General features: G+C 35.9%; 1 protein-coding gene across 1 annotated transcript in view; it reads left to right on the plus strand.

Moving 5' to 3' along the window:
• Positions 1 to 10,165: 10,165 nt before the first annotated feature.
• BAK1 (BCL2 antagonist/killer 1) overlaps positions 10,166 to 17,576 on the plus strand; it is a 173,010-nt gene continuing 165,599 nt past the window's right edge. Inside the window, exon 1 of the mRNA XM_053706862.1 lies at positions 10,166 to 10,282. The gene's annotated coding sequence lies outside the window, so the exon portion shown is untranslated. The remainder of the gene's footprint in view (positions 10,283 to 17,576) is intronic.

The raw sequence follows: 17,576 nt of genomic DNA on the forward strand, positions 1-17,576 counted from the left end.
GTGATTCGGATAGAGCATGCAATTTTAAGCAATTTTCTAATTTACTCCTATTATCAATGTTTCTTCGTTCTCTTGCTATCTTTATATAAAAAAGAAGGCATCTAAGCTTTTTTCTTGGTTCAGACTCTCGCCAGCAGTTTTTGATTGGTGGATGAATTTATCCACCAATCAGGAAGGACAACCTAGGTTGTTCACCAAAAATAGGCCGGCATCTAAACTTACATTCTTGCATTTCAAATAAAGATTCCAAGAGAATGAAGAAAATTTGATAATATGAGTAAATTAGAAAGTTGCTTAAAATGTCATGCTCTATCTGAACCACAAAACAAAAAAATTGGGTTCAGTGTCCCTTTAATATTTTCCCATTAAAAGGACACACAAGTCAAAATTAAAGTTTCATTATTCAGATAGAGCATGCAATTTTAATGTTTAAAGGGACACTGAACCCAATTGTTTTTCTTTCGTGATTCGGATAGAGCATTTTAAGCAACTTTCTAATTTACTCCTATTATCAAATTTTCTTCATTCTCTTGGAATCTTTACTATTATCCAATTTTCTTCATTCTATTGGTATGTTTATTTGAAAAGCAAGAATGTAAGTTTCGATGCCGGCCCATTTTTGGTGAACAACCTGAGTTGTTCTTGCTGATTGGTGGATAAATTCACCCACCATTAAACAAGTGCTTTCTAGGGTTCTGACCCACCAAAATTTGTCTGGCTCCTTAGCTTAGATGCCTTCTTTTTCAAATAAAAATAGCAAGAAAATGAAGAAAAATTGATAATAGGAGTAAATTAGAAAGTTGCTTAAAATTGCATGCTCTGTCTAAATCACAAAAGAAAAAATGTGGGTTCAGTGTCCCTTTAATATTGCATAATTTATCTGGAGCATAAAAGTTAAATTTTTACCTTTAATATAACTGTTAATATCTAATAACCTCTGCTATGCTACAGACCTTAACAAGAGAATCAACTTGTTGATAGTTATGTTCCCTACTATTCTGAATACATTTTTTATGCTGTTGATTATAATAGGTTATTTTTTGAACAGTTGCAAGATCAACAAGTATCCTCATTCAACCTGCTGAAGAGCCATATTGTAATGGGCCCTTTGGTACTATTCTCTAGATCAGCGGTCGCCAACCAGTGGTGGTCCACGAGAAGATGTTGGTGGTCCTTGACACCATCAAGCAGGAAGTAATCTCCTCTGATGGTGTTACCCTTGTTGCGCCGCAACTCCCTACGGTGCCTAAAAATTCTCATTTTATTTATTTTCTTCCCTTTACCTGTATCTTTGTAGTAGTTTTCCTAATTCCTTCAGATGAACTTACATCACTTTATCTTCCTTCCCTCCATCTTTTTTTTTATTTTTACTAAATATTAATTATTTTACATTCTAATCATTTTCCCATGCACAAAGCCATTCCACCTGAATTCCAGTAATTGCCATCCAGCAGATCAGCCATATCCCACCAGTATTATAGTAATTGCCAATAACATCAGTCGTGGTTAGCACACATCCATATTGAGAGCTTTCTGATATAAACTTTATTTATGACTCCAATGTCTGTCCATGATCATAAGTAGTTTTGAATAATTCCTAACTGGGAGGTAACTTGGAAGTCTTGTGGCCCTTTAAAACATAATTATTTTTTCCTCACTTTCTGCCTCTCTGTTTCTAGCATAAAGGTTAGCACTCACCCTTCATCTGTCAATTGGAAGTATTCTCTCAGTTCTGCCATTCAGTTAGTTAATTTGAAAAAATAATTCTTAAAAATGTGTAAATATATACATAATGTAAACTTAGCTATGGTTATACTAGTTATGTACAGTATGTGTGTGTGTACGTGTGTGTGTACGTGTGTGTGTGTGTATATATATATATATATATATATATTTATAGAGATTTCTACCTTTTAAAAAAAAAATTCATGTTAGTGGTCCATGGGATTCATAATTGTGAGTTTAGTGGTCCCTTAGATCTGAAAGGTTGGCGACCCCTGCTCTAGATCATTATATACTGTACAGTAGGGTTGCACCGATACCGATATTAGTATCGGTATCGGTGCAGATACCAAGTATTTGCATGAGTACTTGTACTCATGCAAATGCACCAATACTTAAACAGATACCTCCACTTCCTACCCATACGCCATCTTGTGGCGTTTTTCAAACTGCATGTTCCCATTTCATTTTAAGCTGGAGTCAAGACTTAACTAAAAATTGTTCACTTCTGTTCTGCCAATACAAATTGCTGTTTTTTGTATTATTGTACGTTTGAGAGCAGTGCTCCAAAAGCTGCTACTATAACACTGGAAGCCTAAGCCTACCTGGGTTAGATCACTATACCTCATTCAGACAAACCCCTGAAGTAGTTGGCAGTTAAAGGGACACTGAACCTAATTTTTTTTTTTCGTGATTCAGATAGAGCATGCAATTTTAAGCAACTTTCTAATTTACTCCTATTATTAAATTTTCTTCATTCTCTTGGTATCTTTATTTGAAATGCAAGAACGTAAGTTTAGATGCGGCCCATTTTTGGTGAACAATCTGTGTTGTTCTTGCTGATTGGTGGATAAATTCATCCACCAATAAAAAAAGTGCTGTCCAAAGTCTGAACCGAAAAAAAGCTTAGATGCATTCTTTTTCAAATAAAGATAGCAAGAGAACAAAGAAAAATTGATAATAGGAGTAAATTGGAAAGTTGCTTAAAACTGCATGCTCTATCTGAATCACAACATAAAAAAATTGGGTTCAGTGTCCCTTTAATGAACTGAGATTTCCAGCTCTGGCTAAAATGGCCCAAAATAGCTTTCTGCCCTATGCAGTAGTGTGAAAAGTGAAAGACTGTTCAGCTTAGCGTCAAACGTCCTTACTGATAAAATAAACAGACTTATAGCTGAACATACAGGGATGCTTCTGTTCCTTAATAAGAACTTGCCACTAACTTTTGAAAAATTATTTTAATTGCTAGATTGCCTGTTATACTGTTAGTTCTCATCTTGAACAATTGTGCTCGAAACATACTGTACTCTGAGGAACATCCTTAGCCAGGGCTGGACTAGGAATAAAAAGCAGCCCTGGAAAATTATGAAGACCAGCCCTATTTTCTGTTGAGTCAGTAGAATGCAAATGCCCAACTTTTCTCAAAGGGGATTACCGGGACACTCCTTCCCCAATGTTTTTTTTCAGAATTAAAATATATTACTTTGTATTAAACACGAATGTCAGATTGATGTTATATAGGCATCCTACAACCCAATTGCATCCAATCACCCCTTTAAATTGTAGCTTAAATTGTAGCTTTCCAGCCCCAACTGCTGCAGCTGATATTTATTGTTGTTATTAATATATTTTATTGTAATATTTTTATTTATAAACATGTTCTGTGAACTTTGTGACAACAATCAAATAAAACTGTTTAATTATTTCAAAATATCTTTTGAGTTACAATTCATAATTATAAAGTAGCTAACTTAAATCATTAGTCTGTATTGTGCTTGGTAAACAGTCATATGACATAAAAAAAAAAAAAGTATTGGTATTTGGTATCGGTGAGTATTCAAAAAAAAGTATCAGTACTTGTACTCGGTCTTAAAAAAATTGTATCGATGCAAACCTACTGTACAGTACTATTGGCAAATATGTCCAACCTTTGTACTCATACATATCTGTTATAACTTTACTTTCAATGCTGTTAGCGTTAAGAGGTATCATTATTTCTGTTTAATTTTCACAGAGTAGTCAAGTAATTCTATAAAACTGTGTGACACACAATTTGAAGGAGCATTAAACTCAAAATTTCATTCCCCATAAATGTTCAATTGTGCATAATTTAAAAGCTTTGAATTGCACTTATATTTATATTGCCTAATTTCCCTCTAATTTTACTGCAAACTGTACTGTTTCCATTCCCATCAGGGAGGCTGAAGAGTTTTTCATGGATAGTAGAATGCTGTAGAATCCTGACATTCCCACATGCTGTACAGTGATTGGTTGATATGTGCATGAGCTTTTTATATCTGTGCCTAATTAACCACAGCAAAGAAAACAAGAGACAACGGGCGAGATTACATATACGGTGCAGGCTTCAGCATAACTGCTGAAACCCACGTCGCCCGTAATTTCCCCTCGCACATCAGGGAATCAAATAAACCCCCGGCTGGCAGTTCATAAAGTCGGATAAACTAACGATGTCCAGAAATGTGCGTAAATACAAATTTCTGGAGTTGCCAGTGATTTACAGAACGGTAGAAACTGCCGGCACCTAAAAAAAAAATATATATATATTTTTAAATCTACCGTAAAAATCTAACCCGCCTCCCAAAAATAAACCTGACACGTAAAAACCCCTATATCCGCAATCCCCCCACATTGCAACTAATAATAAAAGCATTAACCACTAAACTGACAACCCCCCACAACGCAATATGCCTAATTAAACTATTAACCCCTAATCCGCCATTCACCCACATTGCGATCTCCCTAATGTATGTATTAACCCCTAACCCGCCATTCACCCACATCACAATTAACCTAAACTATTAATCCCTAATCCGCCATTAACCCACATCGCAAATTACCTAATAAATCTATTAACCCCTAAACCGCCAAAAAAAACACAACGCAATTAACCTATTTAAATGACTAAGCCCCCTAAACTAACACCCCATAAATTAACCCCAATTCCCTAAATTAAAAAATAGTTACAATTAAAAAAAAAATCTACTTTAAAAATAAAAAACTAAGTTGATATTAATCTAAAATTATTTTTTTTAAAAATCTAACATTACATAACATAATAAACCAAATTATCAAAAAAAAAAAAAAAAAATTAATCCCAAAATAAAAACACCCCCTAATCTAAATTTAACTACCAATAGCCCTTAAAAGGGCCTTTTGTAGGGCATTGCCCTACATTAAACATCTTTCTTACCTTAAAAAATACTAAGTCCCCCTCTAACAGTAAAACCCCCCACCCTCCAAACCCCCCAAAATAAAAAAACCTAACACTAAAAAATCCTAAACTACTCATTGCCCCTAAAGGGGCATTTGTATGGGCATTGCCCTTAAAAGGGCATGCAGCTCTTTTTCAGTGCCCAAAATCACTAATCTAAAATAAAAAAACCTAACTCTAAGCCCCAAATAGGTACTCACCGTTCCTGAAGTCCAGAATAATTTGGTTTATTATTTTCTGAAATGTTAGACTTTTTTATTTTTTGTAATTTTAGATTATTTTAATTTAATCTTAGTTGTTTTTTTTAAGTACTGTTAGGATTTTTTATTTTAATTGTAATTTATTATGTTATAATTTAATGTAATTAGGGGTTAATATAGGTGGTGTTAGGTTAGGGAATTTAGTAATTAAATTAAGTTTATTGCGATGTGGGGGTTTGTCGGTTTAGGGGTTAATAGATTAATTAGGTTTATTGTGATGTGGGTGAATGGCAGATTAGGGGTTAATAGTTTTATTAGGTAGATTGCGATGTGGGTGAATGACGGATTAGGGGTTAATAGTTTATAAGGTAGATTGCGATGTGGGTGAATGGCGGATTAGGGGTTAATAGTTTTATTAGGTAGATTGCGATGTGGGTGAATGGCGGATTAGGCGTTAATAGTTTTATTAGTTATTTTGATGGTGGTTGGCGGTTGACAGGTAGATATTGCGCATGCGTTAGGTGTTTGTTAATATTTTCAGGCAGTAACGGGAGTTACAGTGCTCACATTTTCAGCGCAAAGCTTGTTGCGCCTGCCTATGTGTGGCGAGGTGAAAATGGAGTTACATTTTTCCATTTTCGCTGTGTAAGGCATTGCACTGAATATGTGATACCGATTTGCAACGCGGTTCTATGTTAGATTATGGGAGTAAAAATTGCGGGCGACGGGTGAAATATACGCAGCACCGTATATGTGATAGCAAAACTGCGTAAAAAAAAGTGTCGCCGGCTTGCGGGCGACGTCGCATATGTTATCTTGCCCAACATTCCAGAGGCAGGTCAAGGGGTGGGTCCTGTGCCTGCAAAACAATACATTTTTTGGTTTTTTTTTTTAGTGCTTTAGTAATGATGTGAATGATTTCTGATACATAACTAAAAATGTTTTAACCCCTTCACCATTTGGATGTATATATACGTTGTGTGGTACTTTGGGTGTCGTACCTTACAACGTATATATACATTGGAGCTTCAGGAACTTACAGCCGAGAGCTGAAGTGAGCTCCAGGCATCTGCATGCATATGGAACTGGAGCATGATCGGTGTTCTGGTTCCATATGAGGGCAGATGCTAGATCTTTATGGACGGTGGGAGATGTGGGAGGGAATCCAGGAGGCGGGTGGGCAGCCCATCAGCGAAGGAGGGAGGGCCCTACACTGAAGGAAATAAAAATTAAAGGGAGAGCGAGGAGAGGGATGCTATGCTACGGAAAAAATGTGTGGTGGTGGGGTCCCTAACAGGCGACTACGGGAGGGGGAGAAACGAAACTAGGTAGAGGGCAGAAGGTTAGAGATCCGTTTGGTAGGGATCAGGGAGGTTGTAGGGTTAGGAGGGATCCTAAACTGCAGAAAATATTAAAACATATAAAAAATATTTAATAAAAAAAAAATGCCTTAAATTTTCAGATTGGCAGACTGTTGTACCGAAAATGGGAGTGACCAGTGGGGGTGAAGGAGGGAAGAGAGCTGTTTAGGAGGGAGGGTAATCTCTAAACTAAAGCTAACATTAACCTTAAAGGGACAGTCTAGTATAAATTAAACTTTCATTATTCAGATAGGACTTTTAATTTTAATCAACTTTCCAATTTACTTTTTTCATCAAATTTGCTTTTTTCTTTTGGTATTCTTAGTTTAAACTAAACATAGGTAGGCTCATATGCTAATTTCTACGCCTTTGAGGGCTGCCTCTTATCACATGCTTTTTAAATCTCTTTTCAACACAAAGAGACAGAAAGAACACATGGGCCATATAGATAACACTGTGTTCAGGCACAGGGGGTTATTTAAGATTTAGCACAAAACAATGCTAAATTTAAGACAATAGATAATAAACAGTCACAGTCATGTGATCAGGGGGCTGGAAGAAGGTTCCTAGATACAAGGTAATCACAGAGGTAAAAAGTATATTAATATAACTGTGTTGGTTATGCAAAACTGGGGAATGGGTAATAAAGGGATTATCTATCTTTTAAAACAATAACAATTTTATGGTAGACTGTCCCTTTAAAAGCTACCTAATTAACCCCTTCACGGCCGGGAATAATAGAAGTGTGGTGCGCAGATGCAATATATATGGCCTAGTTTCCATTGAGGTGGAAAAGTTTGGAAACTGGGGATAACATAAAAACTCTCCATAGACTTTAATAGAGATAAATGTTTTTACCACCAGTTTACAAACTTTACCACCTCAATGGAAACTAGGCCTATGTCTGCTATGTCTGAACAAAGGGAATCCCAGAGAAGCGTTTACAACCATTTGTGCCATGATTGCACAAGCAGTATGTAAGTTTGTGAAAAAGTTAACCATTTTTTTTTATTTGATCGCATTTGGCAAGGAAATGGTGGCATGAAATATACCAAAATGGGCCTCTAAATTTTCCGGCATTTTGGGCAAGTTCTTCTCTGAAAGTCCCAGTAGTGAAGGGGTTAATGTCCCTTTAAGGTCTTTTCACCAGATCGCACTATGGATCAGAAAAAAACAATGCACTATTAAACGAAAAATCCAATCTCTGGAAATCTTTTCTTGTTTAATGGATCAGAAATCTGCAACAAATTTACATTTATTAAATATAACACCTAATATGGTTCTGTCAAAATAAAAGTACTAAAAAGTTACTGAACTATATAAATAACCTTACATAAACTAGATTTCATAAAATGTATCTCTTTGCTATATAAAGAATTGTTATTTTTTAAAAAGAATTGTAATTTGAGTGCAAATAAATTATATTTAGCAAAGAAATCATATTAATGTAATCATATCTAATTCCACATGATTTTTTTTTCCACATATAAGCTTCTCAAACAGGTGCAGGTTCAAGTAAAATGTAAGGCCATTTAGTGCATTAGATCATTATATATTGACAGATTGATATGCAAAATATAATATTTTTTTTCATATTATGTGTAATGTTTCAAAATAATTTTATGTTATTATTTGTTCTTACTTATATCTTATTACCCTGCTTGTCCCCCTCACTGTACGCTTTTATCCCAAGTAACGTTTCTATGGGTACATTTCTGAATGTTTTCATTTACTATCACTTTTATTCATGCCCATGGTATTCTGTGTCGAAGAGCATACCTAGGTAAGCAGCATGCACAATGTGGAGCAGTATTCGGCACCAGTTTTTGCACAATGTATAACATTGTTAAAATCATTTTTTTATAACTACTGCTATAAAGTGCTCCAAACTTGTGTACACTGCCTACCTAGGTATGCTCTTCAATAAAGGGCACCAAGAACTTATTCAATTTGATAAAATAAGTAAATTGGAGAGTCTTTTTTTGTATAGTATGCTCTATCTTAATCATGTAAGGAAAAAGTGGGTTTCATGTCCCTTTAAGGACAAAAGAAACAAAAATTGTATATTTTGTGTTTATTGCTTCATTAAAAAAGTAGATTGGAATCTATAAGACTTGACAAATATATGAAAATATATATAATTCACACATTTTGTACAATATGAATTGGGTGCTTGATAAAACAAATAATTAAGATAAAGAAATATAGTTAAAAATATTATTAGATAACATTGCTTATAGATGGCATTAATAAAATGCATGCATATAGCCAGTGCTACTGTGCAGTGATATATTTTGGTTTTGGTCGCAACCCCCCCCCCCCCCCCCAAAAAAATAAAGTCTCATGTTTTCCTCATATTTGTCACTAAACCAGATACCAGGTGATACACTGAGGCATTTTGAACCAATTAGACAACCAGGAATAATTGATTTTAGGTCAAATGCTTACATAAACACCTGGAAAGTATAAGAATATTAAAGTGTCTTGACAAAAAAAAAAAATATTTCTGATACCCAGAGCATTTATGACGAACTTTGGCCCTCCAGATGTTTTAGAACTACATTTCCCATTATGCTCGACTAGTCAGCATTGAGCCTAAGCATCATGGGAAATGTAGTTCTAAAACATCTGGCGCGCCATCACTTGCACTAGAGGCACTAATTATCTCAAGTCAAAACACTTCCCTGTTATGTTAGTCTTATATGTGTGGTTTGTGCTACTATTCTCAAATGGCATGAGGTAACTTTGTGGGTTTTTAAAAACTGTCAATATGGTAAAACGTTGGAGATTTGAAGGACACAAAATTCAATTTTAAAATAAAATCTTTCCCAAGAGATTTTTTTTCCAGAGAAACCTGATTTTTTTTTTTAATCAGCATTCCAAACCGAGTAACAGTATGTTGCTATTTATAAACTAGTTAGATTGATGTCAGCAGCAAATCGGCTACAAACATTCATTTCTGAGCTGTAGCTGCATCTAGTGACATTTTCCATTAAAATAATTATAATAATTAGGTTCTTGTCAATAAGCAAAACAATGCCTCTGTCAGAATGCCATTGTAATTTCACAAGAAAAAAGTTCTAAATAACAATAATTTGACACAAATGTAGACAATAAATTTATGCAAATGAAAAAAAAAAAATATTTCACGTCACTCAGTGATTGACGTGAATTTTTTTTACCATTTGCATAAATTTATTGTCTAAATTTGTGTCAAATTATTGTTATTTAGAACTTTAAACAGAGCATTTTTAAAAAAAAAAATGAAGTGGAAATTTGTTTTGTTTTCACTAAAACACAAGCACATATGTTTTTACAAAAATGCTCTGTATATTTTTTACACAAGGATTACTATACGTGTGATCTTTCCTTAGAAATAACTGTTAAAATATGAAGATTAAGTCATTTTAAATTAAACTACATTTTTATAAGCCTTGTTGTTCTTTTCCTGCCTGTGTGACTGTCTAATGTTTTTACAAGCACATTTTACTCATTGATTCAGCCCACACGTATCTTCTTTCCTCTTTCTATAAACTCCCATCGCTCTCAGGCCCCTCTCACCGTTTCTTCTCTGCCCCCTCCTTTTCTTATAATAATGACACGTCCTGTGCTGCTGTCCCTCCTCCTTTGTAGCTAAAATGGGCGGTGCCGGTGTGTGTAGGACAGGCCTTGTTCTGGGAGGGACAATGTCTGCAGTACGAGATTTCTCTCTTCCGCTGTGAGCTCACATCTTCAGTGCAGAGAGAGAGAATAATCCTCTAGTGAGGGTGAGTGGGCAATGCATTAGGGTGTGGTTGAGTGTTAGCTCATGGGGTCACACTGAGTAGTTATGAATGAAAAGGAAAAACATTTACATTTGGTACTTTTTAAAGTAAACTCCGGCAGTCTTGTTATATGGTACCCTGCTGGAGGAATGAAAAACTATTACCTCCCCATGTGTCTATATAGATATAAGCAGCCTTATTTTTTATTCACTATAGATTTTAGGATTAGGGTGGCAGCAGTGTTTTTTTTATAGCTATAATTAAGTTCGGGCACAAAATGTTTATATTTCATGTAAAGTGGTACTGTAGTTACTCAGACTTGCTATATCCCTATTGTTAGATGATGATATTCAGAGCATAGGACAGATATCCCTGGATATTGAACACACACAAGTGACTTTATATATATTTTTTTATTATTTGGGAGTGAGATAGAACAAATACAAAGTCTATTGAAGTGATGGTAAACTTTACATATTTTAAAAACAGGTCCAGAATCTAAGTGATATTTTACATTATCTTTAATTGATCACTTCTAATAAAGATGTGCTGTAATATACTTTTTTAATCTAGCTGTGCCATTCTAATACCCTGTGCTCCCACCAAACACTTCAAAACTAATAGGTCCTGCATAATGGCATGCTCTAATTAGTGAGCAAGGGTGCCCACATTTGTTGTGGTGGGATCTACTTTTCAAATGACCAGCTCAACAAGATCTACCCTCTAAAAATAGGCCAGCTCCTAAGCTTACATTCCTGCCTTTTCAAATAAAGATACCAAGAGAAAGAAGAAAAATTGATAATAGGAGTACATTAGAAAGTTGTTTAAAAATTCCATGTTCTATAGCTGAATCATGAAGAAAAAAAAATGTGTTTCATATCCCTTTAAAGTGAAGGTAAAGTTTACTCTATTCTAATCTATCAATGCATTCATTAACCATACTATAATCTAATCGCTAACTTTATTTTTAAAATTTCTTATTTTTTTTTTTATTTTTATACCACTATTTTTCATTACTGTTTAGAGGATAGCTCCTCCCGATCTCTATTTCCTGAAGTTATGTCCTCTGACGTATAGAGCGGTCCCACTCGCTCTATACGTATAATCTCACAAGCGCGTTCACAAAGTATAGTCTAAATGCGCATGTGCGAGTTCACAACTGCGCATGCAATAGTTGGGGAATCCATTATACTTTGAGCTAACGGCAACGCGCGTGTAGTCATTGAAGAAGTGTTAGACTGTTGCACACTTTAGAAAGTAGGCAGATGACGTGTGGTCACGGCCGCCTAACGGCCAGATTTTCAACTGGCTAATCCTAAAACGGGACCAAGTGAAAAATAAATAAATCAACAAACGGTTTGAATTTGCGATAGGAATATAATGTAATAACAATGGAGAATACTGCATTTAGGAGAAGATTTGAAAAAAAAAGCATGAATGAAACTCCTATTGAATTTTACTAAAGAATTCGATTTGGGATCAGTGTAAAGGCAACTTTACCTTCACTTTTAAGGTTGCATGATTTAGCAACACATGGATGTGCAAAAGCATAAATATACAACAGATTAATCCTTATGACAAAAGTAGCACTGACTTTAATTCGGGTTACATTGGTTGAAATCGATGTCCCTCAAGATCCAATCCTGTAGCACTTTTCGTGTCTAACCATCAGACTGTTTAATTAATTTATTTATTTATAAAATATTTTACCAGGAAGGATACACTGAGATTTCTCTCATTTTCAAGTATGTCCTGGGTCCACAAAACATTGCATTGACACAATAGGGTACAATAAAATTCAAAAACAATAATAATACACAATATATGCAAAGATTTTACATAGAACAGGTAGGAAACATATAATGACCTGCCCCTTCACACACTGTAGTAGATAAAGCGGTATCCCTAACAACCATACTCTTCTCACGCCCCAGTGTTGAGATTGCGTAACTTGACCACATCATTTAGTTCTCATCGGTCGCGATCTACCAGCAGCGCCTTCGGGATCTACTGGTAGATCCCGATCTACCTATTGAGCACCCCTGAGTTAGAGCATGCAAGTTTAACACGAGTGACCCTGCAATGTTATGTGTTTAGCCCCTGCAAAGGGATTAAAGTTTAGCTTGGGAACTGCTGAACCAGAGCAGAAACTCACCCAATATTAGTAGCTGCACAGCTGCATTGTGTGACTGCCACTGCTGATTTGGTCAGAAGCTGCATCCAGTTTGGTCCTCAAGCTGTACTTTAACTATGTGTTTAATCCATGCAGGGGTTAAATACATAGCATTGCAGGGTCGCTAGTGTTAAAATTGAATGCACTAACAAATAAATATGTCCCTCTTTTTTAAAAAAATCAAACATTTTCTATCATTTAAATTCATTTAGCTGCTGAACCATTTCTGACCCCTGTGCTTAAACCATGTTTTGACTTGCGCTCTGCATTTCATGTTTTTTTAGGTCTGCAGCTAGTAAAAATGACAAAAATGCTACCACACTGGATGTGAAAGAAACAAATTGCTTAATTTGTATAGAGTAGATGTGAAAGAAAAATCAATGTGTTAATCATTATTTTCATATCTGACAACAAACAACTTTATATGGTTTGCACTTTAGCATCTATTTACCTTTTTAAAACAACAAATATTTTGATTTATATCTTGGTGATTTTTCATCATCTTGCACTATACACAGAGAGAAAGTTGTAGTAACTATACAATATTAAAGGGGCAGTGTACCGTAAAATAGTTTTCCTCTATTAATTTTGACTTATGGTACCAAGTACAGAGATAATAAAGTGTATGGGAAATCACTCATTTAATTTTATGTTTGTAGATGAAATAGCCTTTGCTTATTAAACTAACAGGGAGAGTATACCTTATCTTTCTATCTGTACACAAGGACTCCTCTTATCTCTGTATATACAAAAAAACAATGCTTATGGTCTGATAATTAAAAGGTCAAAAGTGCCAGAGTGGAGAGATTTAGTTCATTAGGCCCTAAAGGCCCTATGATCTAAAGCTCTCTGTGCTTGTGAGATTTTCTAAGAAATCTCACCAATAGAGGTAAAAACCCTTTATCCAGTCTGATTGGGACTGGAATAAAAGTTTGGGTTTTTTAATAGTTTGTGTTTTTTAGAATATTTGCATCTATAAAATGAAACAGCTTGGAGAGGGGATGGAACCAAGTGTAAACATCAATACCTTATGTCATTTAGGCCTGTGGTTGACAAATCTGTTTAAAATTTAGGAGCCAGTAAGAATATTTAGGAGCCAGACATACTTTTACAAGACAGTGGTATTTGTATATAGATCTATGGAGAATAACCCAAAAAGTTAGGAGCCAGGGGTAAAAATCCAGATGCCAGTGTCTCCCTGGTGCCTGGGTTTGTCGAGCCCTGCTTTAGGCAATATTTACATGTCATAATACAGGTTATACATGTAACCTAAAGGTAATTTTATATCATTTTTAATACATTTGTATACACTGTATCCTCAGAAAGATAGCACATAATCAGAAAGATAATAGTTGGTTAAATAAATAAAAGGAAATGGAAGCAAATTAAATAATATAAGTAAATTGGAAAGTTGTTGAAAATTGTATGCTCTGTCTAAATCATGAATGTCTAATTATGCCTTAACTGTCCCTTTAAGGCCCATAGTAGAAATTGTAATAAAACTACACTGCAGGCACAAAAAAACACTGAACTTTGTATATACAGTATAATATGAAATTGAAAGCATATTGTTTTCCTTATTGCTAAATCAGTGCACTGGGCATGTGAGTTCTGCTGTTTCTTGTTTTCAGCATAGGTGTTGATACAACAGGCAAAACCTGCTATTTCAAATGGCAAAATAAAGGTGAATTTGCAAATTTAAATATTTGTAAACAATCTATTATGCTCCAGGAGGTAAAGTGGATTTATTCTGAAAACATTAAAGGGACACTAAAGCCAACATTTTTCTTTCATGATTCAGATAGAGCATGCAATTTTAAGCAACTTTCTAATTTACACCCGCCCATTTTTGGTTCAGCACCTAAATAGCGCTTGCTGATTAGTGGCTAAATGTAGCCACCAATCAGCAAGCGCTACCCAGTGTTCTGAACCAAAAAAGGACCATCTCCTAAGCGTGAATTTCTACTTTTTCAAATAAAGATAGCAAGAGAACAAAGAAAAAATGATAATAGGAGTAAATTGAAAAGTTGCTTAAAATTACACGCTCTATCTAAATCATGAAAGAAAACATTTGGGTTTAGTATCCTTTTAAGGGCCAGATTGCAAGTGGCGCACTAATGGTTGAGCGTAAGTGATATCGGGTTTTTCGCACGTGTTTGCGTTCGTCAGGAGTAGCGTGCATATTGCAAGTTGAAAGTAAAGACAATTGCTTGAATGCAATTAAAGTTTATGTGCATCAGGTTAACCCAACCTTAGAGCTCTGGTTGACTGTTACACTCAAATTAAAAGTTGCTCAAAAAACATCAAAAATACATTACAAAGTACAGTTACACTCACAATAACTCCATCTAATAAAAATAATAAAGGTTTTAACTATGTATTTACTGTAAATATTATACATTCCAATGTTCTTGACATAGCAGAATATGTTCTATGCACATGAGAATATGCGATTAGGTTTGCGCGCGAGTAGGGTGTTGTTTTTTGCACTTTTTTGCTCCATTGACTTCTGGGGCGTTATCACGTGTTATATCCGAAGTTCGTCTTTTTGCGTGAAGCGGGTTAGCGCACGATTGATAACTTTTTACTTTCAACTTTTAATCCGTGCACTACCCGACGTGCGTAGTTAGCGCGCAAACGACAGCGCTAAATAGTGCTCCACTCGTGATTTAACCCTAAAGGGGAGATACTTTTACAGTACATTTCCCTTGGATGCCTCTATTTCAAAAGAGGGTTCTTGCGAAAAGGGACAGGGCATTGCATATTCACACTTATGCTAGACACAGTGGGCTAGATTACAAGTGGAGTGCTAAATATTGCTTACGTACAAGCAATATTTAGCACTCCACTTTGTTAATTGCAATGTGAATGCATACTCGCGTTCACATTGTGAGGAAGCATTGCATTTACCAGAGTGCGCTTCCATTGGCTCCTATGGGAGCCTCGTTCTGATTTGCCCATGTGCGGGAGTGCGATAATTTAGCGCTTCATTTATAATCTAGCTCAATGTCTCAAAACAAAATTAGATTGTAATCACATTTTATTAAAAAATTAAATAGAAAATTAGCTAAAATTGATAAGTTTAATTTCCTTCTGCGCTGAAGCCAATTACATGTCTCACTACAGCAGAGCTTTCCAAACTGTTGATGTTGGTGACACACTTTTTAGACCTACATTATTTCGCGATACAGTAATTCAGTTGTACTAGCAAACAGGAGGTTAAACTAACTTGCTTTAAGAGATATGGACACAAACATAAATTATATAATAACAAAATGTATTTACAAGTAACAGTATGTAAGTATGTGCAAGAATTAAAAAAAAGTTTAATAACACCAATAACTACTTACTATTTTAATGGGATGAATGAGGTTGATGGGATGAACACAGTTTCTGAATATTTTGGTGGAATTTTAGATAAAGACACTCATTTCATCAAGCAGCTGTCCCGATCACTGACTACACATGCAGTCACAAGCCGATTGAGGAGACTACAGTGCAATCAGGAGCCAATGTGCTATCAAAGCCGCCGCCAATGGGAATAGTTTCAGTTCCCGCTGAGCTGTGCCAATAGGTTAAGATGATCTATGACCCACTAGGTATCAATCATGTTTTAACCATGTGATATGCGTAGCAGGCAGGTGAAAAGTCGGAAACCAAAAAATATTTAAAATAAATAAATAAATAATTAAAAAAAAATTTGTGCTGAAGCAGGGACACACCTACACACTGCCGCCAACACACTAATGTGTCACAATACAGTTTGGAAAGCACTGCACTAGAGTGTAGAACCAATGACTGTGGAATATAGCAGCATTAAGTTTGGAGTCTGCAGTTCCATCTCCGCAGAAATCTCCACACAATTTGGTAAATATAATTAAACATTTTATATTACAACCTCAAAGTGTTTAATGTCCCTTTAATTACTCCAAAAACTCTTGGAGGGCAGAATATGGTTCACAGACCAGGGCCATTGCTACAATAGAGACAGACTTGAAAACCATCTAAGGGCGCCCCTGTAGAGGGGCCGCAAATTTGGTGCATGACATCATTTTTTTTAACCTTTATATTTTTTTGCTGCCTAACTTTGGCTTCATAGTAGGTGTCATATATGGGGGCATAATGGCTACAATGGGAGGGGGCTCCCCTGAAACATAGGGAGGCAGAGCGTTTAGGTCAGCCAGAACAGCTGGAAGCATCTGGCTGAAATATCTCACTGCACAGCCCCTGCGCTCTGTGCAAACCTTTAGCAGCCTTCATAAAAGTTGGTGGAGCCGGTGACAGCAGTGGGACTCACCTTCACCCACAGCCTAATGGGTATTACTGGGCTAATGGGCGCTTGTGGGGGCACTGACAATCCAACTTTATATATATTGCAAGATATCATTGCACTGTCTTCTACTGCATATTATCTAATGTAGAGATATTGGGGCCGATTTTTAAAGCTCCGTACGGAGCTTGATGCCCCCGTTTCCACGCGAGCCTTCATGTTGCTGGAAACAGAAGTTATGAAGCAGCGGTCTAAAAATCGTTGCTCCATAACTTGTCCGCCTGCTCTGAGGCTGCAGACAGAAATCAACCAGATCGAATACGATCGGGTTGATTGACACCCCCTGCTAGCGGCCGAGTGGCTGCAAATCTGCAAGGGGCGGCATTGTACCAGCAGTTCACAAGAACTGCCTGTGCAATGATAAACGCCGACAGCGTATGCTGTCGGCATTTATCGATGTGCAGCGGACATGATACGCTACATTGTATCATGTCTGCCTGCACTATGATAAATCTACCCATAGAGAGGAGATATTTATCTGTATCTCTATCTAAAGTCATAATTGAGCATTACCACATGTCTACTGCACGTGCATACCTATACATTAAAGTGTGTAGATGAGCATAATTATTATCCAGCACATGTCAGTGTATAGATACTTGCCATAATTATAGAGTTCAGTGAGTTCATTTTCAGTGTATAAATGTTCGGCATCATTATGTGCTCACTATCAGTATATAGGCACTCATCATCATTACACCGGTCTGTGTTTTAGTGTACTAACCCTCAACATCATTATACAGTGTAGCATATATGTTATCAGGTAAAGGTGCTCTGCGTCAGTTATGCAATGC

Source organism: Bombina bombina, chromosome 3 (assembly GCF_027579735.1).
Source record: "Bombina bombina isolate aBomBom1 chromosome 3, aBomBom1.pri, whole genome shotgun sequence".
NCBI lineage: Eukaryota > Metazoa > Chordata > Amphibia > Anura > Bombinatoridae > Bombina > Bombina bombina.